The sequence below is a fragment of the Canis lupus genome, chromosome 5, assembly GCF_011100685.1.
Source record: "Canis lupus familiaris isolate Mischka breed German Shepherd chromosome 5, alternate assembly UU_Cfam_GSD_1.0, whole genome shotgun sequence".
Lineage (NCBI taxonomy): Eukaryota > Metazoa > Chordata > Mammalia > Carnivora > Canidae > Canis > Canis lupus.
Window position 1 is genome coordinate 38,701,548 of NC_049226.1, and position 12,562 is coordinate 38,714,109.

General features: G+C 43.4%; 1 long non-coding RNA gene across 1 annotated transcript; it reads left to right on the top strand.

Moving 5' to 3' along the window:
* The first annotated feature begins 2,373 nt into the window (after positions 1-2,373).
* On the top strand, positions 2,374-10,984 carry LOC119872013. Its single transcript, XR_005358875.1, has 3 exons — positions 2,374-2,517; positions 5,609-5,694; positions 10,961-10,984. It is a non-coding gene; the product is annotated as an uncharacterized LOC119872013 (long non-coding RNA).
* The last annotated feature ends 1,578 nt before the right edge of the window (positions 10,985-12,562 follow it).

The following is a 12,562-nucleotide window of genomic DNA, read 5'->3' on the forward strand; positions in this document are numbered from 1 at the left end:
CTAAAAGACCCTGTGTGTTCCATTTTGGTCAAGGGAAGGCCTTTAATTCCACCTCCAGCTTCTAAGAGTCTCCGTATAGATGATACTTTTCTAAATTGTCTGTTTATTATGTAGCCTCTTAAATAGCATAGCAGCAGTTGCTGGAGAGCAACAGAAAGTGAGGAAGAATACCAGCGTTTTACTGAGGACCAGTTATTTACAGGGTACTATGCTTTTTCGTATATGCTGCAATTTAATACTCTCAATACCCGTTTGCCAGAAACTGTTCCCATTTACAGACAAAGCTATTGCCTACAAGTGCTGGGGTGGGAGCACCAGCATAGATTGATCTGGAGACCCTGACTGATTTAGACCTTGCTCAAGGCTTTGATGTTTCTGCTTGGTACACCTATCATACCTTCGTTTGATTTATCTGGTCAACAAATATTTATTGAGTGTCAACTACCTCTTAAACACTATGCTTCATGGATACAGAAGTTATCAAGAGATTCTTTTTTTATCTTTAAGGTTTTGGGGGATCCCTGGGTGGCGCAGCGGTTTAGCGCCTGCCTTTGGCCCAGGGCGCGATCCTGGAGACCCGGGATCGAATCCCACGTCGGTTCCCGGTGCATGGAGCCTGCTTCTCCTTCTGCCTATGTCTCTGCCTCTCTCTCTCTCTCTGTGTGTGACTATCATAAATAAATAAAAATTAAAAAAAAAATACTAAAAAAAAAATATCTTTAAGGTTTTATTTATTTATTCATGAGAGACACAGAGAGAGAGGCAGAGACACAGGCAGAGGGAGAAGCAGGATCCCTGTGGGGAGTCCAATGTGGGACTCGATCCCAGGACCCCAGGGTTAATGCCCTGAGCTGAAGGCAGCCGCTCAACTGCTGAGCCACCCAGGTGCCCCTGAAGAGATTCATTCCTTGCTCTTATCACTTAGTTTCTTAGGAAAGACAGTATTAAATCTATTTATGTGGATAAATATATGAGGTTAAAATTGTGGTAAGTGCTATGAAAGGAATTTCAAGGCACAATGAGATCCAATGACGAAAAAATTTCAACTGGGTCCCCAAGGTCAAGAAGCAGGGGCTGAGGGGGTGGGTGACCAGGCTGCTACAGGGACAAGAGATCCGGAAGAAAGAACATCCGAGGTAGGAAAAGCACATGGGAGTAACACAGGACACCGGGGTCACTGGTGTCATGCAGTTTGAGAAACAAGGTGACAGAAGCCAAGTCACAGAGAACACAGTTGGTCATGGAAGTAATTTTGGACTTTATCATGAAATCATTGTGGGGGAGTTTACACAGGGAACAACATAATTGATTTTCATTATTTTAAGATCATTTAGTTGCTAGAAAATAGACTGGAGAGGATATAGGAGAAACTAGTTAGGAAGTTGTAACTATGGTCCAGGTGAGAGAGGAATGAGATGGGAGAGAATTCTCTCTGTCTCCGCCTCTCACTTTGGATAAATGATGACAGAAGATGCTGTCAAGATGCTTAAGCAACTGACACAATGGGCTGCGATCCACTGAGATGGAAGAATCAAGACAGATGCAGACATAGAAGAGATTTGGGGGAGGATGCGATTCAGCGTTCAGCTTCAAGCACGTTACGGTAGAGATGATTCAGAGACGCAGATGGCACATTGGCAGCTTATTATTACATGACTAGAAGTTCAAAAGAGGGTGAGGAAATTTGTCTGGACTGGAGATATAAATTGGGGCTAGGGATGTGAACTTGGGAGCCCAACAATATTGTGCGATGATTAAGATTATTTCGTGTTAGGTAGCCCAGGTTTGAGTCTCAGCCCCATAACTTATTGTAGGACCGTGGGCAAATTTCCTCACCCTTCCATGCCTATTTCCTTTTTAATGTAATGGAGAATATTCATATAGAGTCCTCATGATAAATGACTGAAAAGCTAACATATGCCAAGAACTTAAATCTTATTTTAGTTGTATTGTTAATAGTGGTAATAAGAGTAGTATTTTAGAAATTGAGTATATGAGGGGGTGCCTGGGTGGTTCAGTTGGATAACCGTCTGGCCCTTGATTTTGGCTCAGTTCATGATCTCAGGGTCATAAGATTGAGCCCTGCACTTAGCAGGGAGTCTACTTGAGGTTCTCTCTCTAAAAAATAAAGAAATACATACATACATAAACACATCAATCAATTAATCAATCAATCAATCAATCAATAATTGAGCATGTGTAAATGTGAAAGACTGGAAAACTTGCCCAAAGAGAGTATAGAATAAGAAGGAGGCCAAGCCTCAATTTCTAAGGATTGAGTAGATGAGTCAGAGAAGTCCATCAAGAAGTAGACACCAGAGAAATAGGAGAAAATCAGAAGATTGTGACATCATGGAGGCCAGGAGAATGGACTGTTCTAGAGGAATGGAGGAGTCAACTGAGAGCACAAATAAAAATTGAGGAATCTCTCCCATTTGGCCACATGGAGCACACTGCTGGCTGTATCCAAGGCAGTTTGCGCAGAAATGAATGGCACAGGACTGGATGGAAGAGGAGGTGGGGATGGTGTGCATCTACAATTGTTTAGGAAAGCCGGGGAAGCAAGACACAGTGAAAGAGTTCATGAAAATGGGGGCATCTGGAGCTTGTTTGAATATTGAAGGCCGAGAGCAAGGGGGGCAAGAGAGACAGAGGGCATAGGATAGAGAAGGAGGGACAGAGTACGGGAGTGAGAGGAGAGATGAGGTCCGTTGAAAAGAAAAAAGAGGAAGGAGTCAGAATCAGAATGATGAAGGGGAGAGTCTTCCACTGTAGGTGAAGAGAGAAGAAGGTGTGGTACAAATGCAGGAGGGTTTGCAGTTCCCATTCTAGAACTTGGTGTCTTGTCTGTTTGGTGGGGTTGTAGAAGTTGAAGGTTGAAGCAGCGGCCAAGCTACACACACAGGTCCTGCAGAAAGCACAGCACATCAAGAAATGTATTCTAGTTCAACCCTTGCTTACCCTTCAAACCCTTGCTTACCTGTGACTCAGTGGCAAGTTCCTTTTCCAGAAGATGCTCAGGGCTGCCCTGTCGAGGTTTTGGTCAGGCTCTCTCCTGAGTTTGCTATCTCCCTGGTTGGGGGCAATGGAAGAACAGAGGCTAAAGGAAAGCATGGAATTTGCTAGATTTCATGGCACAGTGGCCCTTGCACTCCTGAGCTGTGACCAATAGGGGAGGTTTGAGGAAGTGTTTTGGGAAAAGATAAAGGTAAGGTGGGCATTGGTTTTGTGGGACAAGGTTGCAGAGGGCACCGTGTAGATGTGAGTGAGGAAATGAAAATGTGAGGTTTCAAGAAAGGGAACAGCCCAAGGTAGGGGGAGATGTGCTCACATCCAGCAAAGGGTTGCAAAGTGTGTGCTAATCCTGTTCAGAGTTTCAAATAGACTTGACCTTCAGAAGCCGTAGCAGAATCCAGAAGTCTAATATGTAGGCAAAGAGATGGACATAGGAAGAAGCACTGGGTGGCTGAGACAGGCTTATACTCCCAAATCAAAATATTAGTACATAGAACCTTGTTTCTGGCATAGGTACCACCACTGTTTGTCCAGAAAAAGTGCCTTGCCTGGCACCAGTTACAGTAACTGTGAATCAGCAACATACAGCACCATTGTCACCATGGCTGGTGCCTGGGATCTGTCCTCCAGATCCCTTAGTCATGGCCCCGAGGGGGCGGACTCTGTGAGAATTGTTGGAGGGGGAGCATCTTTAGTAGCTATGACCCTTTCAAGGCACAGGCCGCTTTCCCGACATGAATTATTCTCTCTAGATTGGCTTGGAAAGTGTCGAAGAATGGGAAATTAACAGCCTACTCCAACTCCAGTCAGATTCTCCTTCCCCGGATCCCAGAACAAATTGCCCCGAGTCTGAGCCCCTGCTCTTGTATCCATGTGATGCCCCTCCCTCCCACCCATCTCCTCTCATCTACCTGGCCACAGCTTAACACACGGGTGTGAGCTTTAAGGGAGGTGGTCTGCAACCACCCCTTCTCATAGGGCAAGATCTCTCTTTATGATCTCCCAGGACTATTGAGAAACCAGGTGCTCTTTCCTTGCGCCATTCCATGCACCTGCATTGTACACTTTTCAGGTACATCATCCCAGTTAAGGACTGCCTGCAGTAGGTGCATCCCTGAAAAGCTCTGCAGACGTTTTAAACAGAGCATGTAACATAGTATCTATTCACATTTACTGAACATTTTGGGGCAGGGCACTGAATTTAACATTTTATATACATTATTTCATTTAAGATAGCAGTGCGAGAAAGGCATCATTATCATTTTATATATGTGTGTGTGTGTATGTTTCTTTTTAAGATTTTTTTTTTTTTTTTTTGAGAGAGAGAGAGAGAGAGCACGCATGCATGTGGAACCTGACACAGGGCTTGATCTCACAACCCATGAGATGATGTCCTGAGCTGAGGCCAAGAGTTGGACGCCCAACTGACTAAGCCACCCGGGCGCCCTCATTTTATATATTTTTAAGACTTAGAGAGCTTAAGCATATTGTCTAGGTTCACTCCAAGACAAAGTGGCTGACCTAAAATTCTCAGCCAAGAAAGCTGACTTCAGAGTCAGCTCTCCTTACTGCCATATGGGTGGGGGGGGTCCCCTACAACAGTTAATAGTCACTATATCTATATATAAAATATGGAGGCAGGTATCTGCTGTGAGGGAATCTCTGGGAATAAAAATCCTTAATATCCTAGCCAGCTTTACAAATTGTCCCATGGATTTTATTCTGAGCAAAGGCATAGCATTCCATTCCATGGAGATTCTTATCTTACTTAAACTCTCCCTATTGGGGGCACCTGGGTGATTCAGTTGGTCCAGCATCTGACTCTTGGATTTGGTTCAGGTCATGATCTTAGGGTCATGAGATCGACCCCCATGTTGTGGGGGTCCACACTCAGTGGGGAGCCTGCTTGAGATTCTCCTTCTCTCTCTCTCTCCCTTCATCCACCTTCCCTTCACCCCCACAAAACACACACACACACAAAACCTTTAATAATAAAAAAAAAAAGTAAACTCTCTCTTATGTATGTACATCTAGACTTTCCCTTCTTTTTTCCTATTACTGTTTGCAATTAAACTTTCCGGTACATCTATTTGTAGACGTGTACAAAGTCATATCAATAAGAACAGTCACAGTAGCGGAGTTGCTGAGTCAAAGGCTGTGCGCATGTTTCATTTGAGAAGTATTCATGCTGCTGTCCAAAAATACATCCTCCCTCCAGAATTATAAGAACATTGTCTGCTCTCGTGCATATTCGATAGCACTGGGTATTAGTAAAGCTTCCAAGTCTGTGCCAATCTGATAGGAGAAATCTCATCGCTCATTGTTTGATATTATATTTATTCCACCAACAGTGTCCCGTTTCATGGACTACTTTTCTTTTTGTTCTTAGGCCCTTACTGTAGATACCCTGCCCATTTCCCCCCCCACCCCACAGGGTAATTATTCATTTTCTTACTGAGTTATAAGAGTATATTTTATGCCTTAAGGAAATGAGTTCTTTATCACGTATATTTTCCCAGTTTCCTACTTAGCTTGCCTAAAGGAACCTGCAGGTCGGTTAAGTCCCGTTTGTCTGTGCTTTTCTTTTTCAAAGGTGACCGCAGGCGAGGACACGCTCAGACGTTTTCCCGAAGCGCATGTGAGCGATGCAATATTGCTTATCGAAACGTCGGGTAGCAGGTAATTAACTTTTCACTTCTCACCACTCCTTATGCCAGACTTTAAATACCCTGACTGTGTTGCTCCTGGAGCTCTCAGGCTATGTGAAACCTGGGAATTGAAAACATACAATTTCTAAACACAGAGACAGCGGCCTCCTCTATCCTTCTCCTTGTTGCTCCAAGCTCCAAAGTGGTGAGTGGGGGGCTCTTTTGAGTCGAGGAACCATAGTAAAATTCTTCTGTGGGCCACGTTAATGTTAATGGCCAACATTTGGGGGCAAAGGTCTCCTCCATGTCCACATCTGCAGCTTTGTAGGGATCTCACCTCCGAGGGGCCTGAAAGCGTGAAGCCAGGCAGGGCCTAATGTGTATTTGCAAGACAAAGAGCGCACGAGGGGAGGCGCAGGGGATGAGCTGCAATTTACTGAAGATTTATTAGGCCTCATGAAATCTGCCTGAACCACCCATTTTCAGGCTCATCTGCCCACGTCTAAATAGGATGGCTTTGTTAGTCGACGATGGTCATTTAGAATTATCCAGCAACAAATCTCCCTCTCAAAAAGGCCGACGGACGGGAACAGCGCGTTTGAGAGAGTTCACGCTCCGCGCACGGAACCCCAAATCTGGAAATCTGGAGACTCCAGGGCCCTTCTGGGGGCCTCCCCCTTGACTTTTGTTTGTGGTCGGAGTCCTTGGGGTAGGCTTGTTTACTGGAGCCTGAGAATAAGGCTCAGGAGAAGGCCAGGCCAAGGTGCTTTCACAGCGCAGCCTGGGGTTCGCTAGGGCGATTTTCAGAGAAATGTGTTGAATGTTCTGTTTTCCGCAAAACGCTGCCCAAAACTTAAGACTCAATGGAGCATGTCCAATAATACTTTAAAGCCCAGCTCACAAGCACGGGATCTCTCTGGGGCTATACAAATGTCAAAATAACTTCTCCCTAATTTGAATGAAAGGTAAAAGTTATTGGGGCTTGGTTTTCCATTAAGCCCTAGGCTTGCAGCTCGTTAATAGGGTGTTAGAAATTCTCCTGGATTTTATTGCTAGGACCTTCCCTTTGGGTTTTATCACATCGCTAGACTCACAAGTCTCCATATGCCCATCTATGTAATGGGTAGACGCTGGAAGCTTCAGGACAGAGGAAGGCATTTGGGAAAAAATGTGGAAGTTTATTGATTTCTCCCCATAGAATATGATCTCATTGCACTCCACTCAAATTTGGAACCCAAAGGATATAAAGGGAGAGCTTTGTCCACCTTAATAAAATTCTCATCTGTGCTTACTGCTGATGTAATGCGAAAAAGACACATTCCTAAACTTAACAAGAAGGATAAAGTGTTTCTTCTGCTGGTCTTAAGAGCGGTAAGTAGGGCTGATGGAATATAGTCAAACAAGGGAGGGTCACAGTGGGCAGATCCACAATCAGGCCCTTGAAGTGAACACCAGGGCAGCGGCTAAAGAGGAATATATGCCCAGCAGATAGAGCATCGTGCCAATGGCATGACATGCTTGGCCTTTGATAAAATAAATCTGGAAAAAGCAACACAGGCAAACACTCTGCTTTGAGCCACGGTTGGTGATCCTGGCGAACATCTAGAGCCAAAAGCAAAGAGCTCTGAAACAACGTTTTAAGTTATTTGTTTCCCCATCGATGTCATAATCACCTATGTGACTGTGGGTTGTAGATGCACATCGGTCTTAATATGTCATTGGTGAAACCTCCTTCTAAACAATGGGATAGTCCTCAATTAATGCAAATGAAACCACAGTTGTCTTGTCTGTAATTGTCTAAACTAGCAAAGCGCCTTTCTTTGGTGAAAAGAGCCATCCAAAACTCCTTGCTCTGTCTACCCCTAAGGGCCCAGTACATGCTCCATGCTTTATCTCTTTCTTGTGGCTTTTATCCACATCACATTAAAGGGACTCTCATTCCTTTATGCAGGCAAATAAAAAGTAGATTTAGAGAGGAGAGATGAAAAGAGTGCATTCCACCGATGGCGTACTCCGGAATCCAGCAGTCTGGTGTTCAGACGTTGGCCAAGTTAAAAGTTGCACTGGGTTCCTTTACATCAGAAATTCAGAGGGAAAAAAATGAAATCAAGCATGTGCCCGTAAGGACTTGTAGTACATTAAAAAGAAATTGTGTCATTGGCAGCTCTTGAAAAGGGATTTCCAGGCCTGCTTTTTAGCCTTGGCTAATGGGAAAGAAGAGCTCCAGAGCTTCAGGTTTGCCATTTGCCCACTCAATCTGTTTCCATTTAAAGAATATTTTCTCCAAAGCTAAAAGCAGGTTATAGAGCCTCCGCTGCACCATTACTTTGAAAAGATCAACTTGCCCACCAGTCCTGAAGTTCTCAGGATACTTCAGGGGCTCGAGCTGTTTTTCCCCAAGCAGATAATGATCAAACAAATCACAATTAAAATTCACTTAGCTCTCCAAATGAGGAACATCATAAGAGAGGGGTTGAGTTCTCTCTAGAACAAGCCTGGCTTCAGGAGAGTATAGACATGGTAATGTGTCTGTTTCAAGGTTGTGCCATGTGACAAGGTTGTTTTTTTTTTTTTTTTTTTTTTTTTTTTTTTTTTTTTTTTATCAGAGGGGGTCCTTTGAGGCACAATCGTTGTGTGATGGCCATCACACCTGGACAGCGTTCAAACTGTCCCCCCCCCCTTTTTAAAGATTCCATTTCTTTCTTACTTTTCCTTCCTTCCTTCCTTCCTTCCTTCCTTCCTTCCTTCCTTCCTTCCTTCCTTCCTTCCTTTTAAAGATTTTATTTATTTATTCATGAGGTACACACACACACACACACACACACACACACAGAGGCAGAGACATAGGCAGAGGGAGAAGCAGGCTCCTTGCAGAGAGCCCTATGTGGGACTCAATCCCAGGATCCCAGGATCACGACCTGAGCCAAAGGCAGACGCTCAATCACTGAGCCACCCAGGCATCCCTTATTTATTTAAAGAGAGTGTGAGTGGAGGGGAGGGGCAGAGAACCTCAAGCAGACTCCTCACTGAGTGTGGAGCTTGAAGCAGGGCTTGATCTCAGGACCCTGAGATCATGAGCTGAACCGAAACCAGGAGTTGGACACTCAACCATATGAGCCACCCAGGTGCCCCTGACCTGTCCTTTTAATTAAGGAAGTGAATATACCCGGATTCAGGTAGTATCCCTACCCTAGCCCCTCTGTAGTCTAACATGCAATTTGATTGAAACAATCCTCTTTGGGACACCTGGATGACTCAGTGATTGAGCATCTGCCTTGGGCTCAGGGTGTGATCCCGGAGTCCTGGGATGGAGTCCCACATCGGGATCCCCAGAAGGAACCTGCTTCTCCCTCTGCCTATGTCTCTGCCTCTCTCTGTGTGTCTCTCATGAATAAATAAATAAAATCTTAAAAAAAAAAAAAGAAAGAAAGAAACTATCCTCTTCATTATTGTCACACACCCTCTGATACTCCCGTGAGGTAATAGAAAATGTATGGGGCATTTGGATGACTCAGTCAGGTAAGTGTCTGCCTTCCACTAGGACCATGATCCCAAGGGTCCTCGAATCAAGTCTGATGTCAGGCTCCTCGTGCAGTGTGGCGTCTGCTTCTCCCTCTGCCTGCCACTCCCCCTGCTTGTGCTCTCATGCCTTCTCTCTCTCTCTCTCTCTCTCTCTGTCAAATAAATAAATTCTTAAAAAAAAAAAAAAGAAAATGTATATGTTGGCCCCTGCCCCCATTCCTGGCACAAATCTCCTGAAACCCTTGTAATTTCCTGGATGATAGGAGCATCTAATACTCTAGTGAGGTGACTCTGGATGGGCTTCTGGATGGCTTCTGCATGAGGCTAGAAACCAGAGAGATCAAGTCATGATTAGAAGCTTGGAATTTTCAGCCTCACTCACTTGTCATTCTCCAAAGAGGGGAGAGGAGCAAGAAATGGAGTTAATGATCAATCATGCCTACATGAAGGAGACTCCATAAGACTCCCTATAGTAGAGGCTTCAGAGAGCTTCCAGGCTGGTAAACATATCCATGTGCTAAGAGGGTATGGCACCCCAACTCCGTGGGGCTGGAAGCTTGGACTTGGAGCTGCACACAACAACCTGCCCTCCTATAGGTGGCTTTGAGAAGCAGATTCAATTACAGGACAAGTGGAGGCAAGAAGGATCATGGGACCAAATGCAAACTGCCCATTCTGACTGGTCAACAGAGCCCCCCTGACAATTTGCACAAATTGTCAAATGAGGAAAAGACAGAGGAGAGCCACAGAAAGGAAAGGAAATGACATCTGGAAGTTATAAAGCATGTGCCCAGGAAGAGGGCGTATGTTAGATTTCACAGGACAAGAAACCATGGCTTCTCGGGAACAAGAACTGACAGACACGAGGAGAGAAAAGGCTGGCAAGAAAAGATCAAGATATTAAAATGTAAATGTCAGACTTACAAAGGCCTTGGCTGCATATGACAAGGGTTAAGATCAATCATGTGCAGAGGTCATCCAGACCAATTTAAAAAGAAGCCACAGGTAGAAGCCCATAAAGGATATAAACAGGCCATTTGCCGGTTATCAGAGAAATGAAAAATTTGAATGTGAATAAAATCATTTTGCCCTATGAGATTGGCAAACATTTGAGAAGCCCAGTGCAGGTTGAAGTTTGGGAAGACAACTCTCGTGTATACCACTGTTGAGAATGTGAAATATAATCTTTTTGAAGCATAACTGGCAACCTGTATTTTAAAAGCCTTATAAAAAAAGAAAAAAAAAAGAAAAAATGAAATTAAAACAATAGAATAAATAAATAAAATCCTTTATCATGTCTGCAAATTTTAAATCTATAGTTCCAGTACCAGAAATTTATGCTAATAAATATATAGAAAAATGAACAAGCTCAACAAAAATTTGTTCAACAAAAATGAACAAATGAACTTTTTTTTTTTTTTTTTGCCTACATGTTAACCTAAAAAAGAGTTTAAGGTATCATATAGAGTATAATGCAGAAAGATACATATTAAAATGTTAATAGTAGTAGGGCATCTGGGTGGCTCAGTTGGTTAGGTGTCCAACTCTTAAGCTGAGCTCAGGTCTCAAGGCCCTGAATTCAAGTCCCATGCTGGGCTCCATCCTGGGCATGGAGTCTGCTTTAAAAAAATGTTAATAGTGGTATTTCTGGCTTATGGGAATATAAATAATTTTAATTGTTTTTTCCCACTTCTACATATTTTAACATTTTCTATAACAAGTATTTATTGCTTTTGCCATTTAAAAATTATTTAATATTTTCCTATTGTCTACAGCTATCTTCATGCCACACATCCGTCTAAGTAAAAAAAAAAAAAAAAAAAAAAAACACTTTCATGCATTGATATAATAAATGATGTAAAAATGGTGCCATCAGAATTTCATGTAAAGAAAGCATGAAGAATGACTATGACAATTGCTACCGCAAACCACGACGCGAGCACCCAGGGTAAGGATCATTTCATATGAGAGCAGTGTCTCTGAGAGGTTGCTAGAAACCTTTGCTTGTGGCTATCTGGCCTTACAGAGAAACTGTCATTTAAACATTTATGAATCTTCATTCACCAAAAAATCATGCTAGATGCATTATCGTACATGCACCCTATGTCTGAAGTTCTTTACAATTTACAATACAAGCTGAAAATCTCTTTCAGTAGAAATGTCTGCAGTCAGTAGTGGTTTTTCAATTTATATTTAGAAATAACAGAGTTAGCACTTAAAACATACTTCTGGATTAGGAAGAAGGCTGTAGTCAGTAGTAATAGGAAAGAGTGATCATTTCATGGTACTGAATTATCGTGTTTTGAGATTGTTTTTGAAAGCCACTCCATCTTCTGGACACGCTCATATGCACACACAGGAGATCTCCCACCCAATTTCTGACACATAACAAGTGATCAATACATTTTAGTTGAGAAAGTGAGGGAGTAGAGTCAAGCGATGTCATGCAAACACAAAGTATATGCCACCCTGAATGGAATGTAGCCCTGCAACTGCCCTGCCACTTCCTGTCCCTTCCTGGGGCATTCAAAGCTCCTTCGGATAACTTCCTTCCCACTGTTAATGAGTGATTTAAACAACACAGATGGAAAGAGCCCTCTTCTGGGATTTTTTTTTAAAGATTTGTTTATTTATTTACGCATGAAAAACACACACAGAGAGAGGTAGGGACATAGGCAGAGGAAGATGCAGGACTCGATCATGACCTGTGGTGAAGGCAGGCACTCAACCACTGAGCCACCAGGGGCTCCTATTCTGGGATTTTACAACACTTTGTTTTGCCACTTAGAAGTCCCACATGATCTTGAACCAATCATTTACAGTTTTGAGGCTCAGAATCTACATCTGAAGAAGAGACAAAATAATTCTGCCCTTTGCTTCCTTGTCTTCCTACCGTAAAGATGTAAGATAACACCAGTGAAACACTTTGTGTTATAAAACCTAGGAAAGTTGCATTGATTTTAGGAACTTGTGCCACTTGCTATTGTCTTTTTTTATGTGAGGCGATCTATAAGCCACCTGGCCAGTGCTGCTATCTATAAAATTCCGTTTGCTCAAAATGGATTCTTTGAGACTGAAACGGATGCTCAAATCTGCAGGGACTGTATGCTCCACGTTTCAGCCCGGGCTGCCCACCCGGGATCCGTTAAAAAACCCTCTTCCGGGGCACCTGGGTGGCTCAGTAGTTGAGTGTCTACGTTTGGCTCAGGTCGTGATCCCAGGGTCCTGGGATCGAGTCCCGCATCGGTCTCCCTGCATGGAGCGTGCTTCTCGCTCTGCCTGGGTCTCTGCCTCTCTCTCATTCTGTGTCTCTCATGCATAAATAAATAAAATCTTAAAAAAAAAAAAAAAAAAAAAGAACTCCTCCTCCTCTCCTC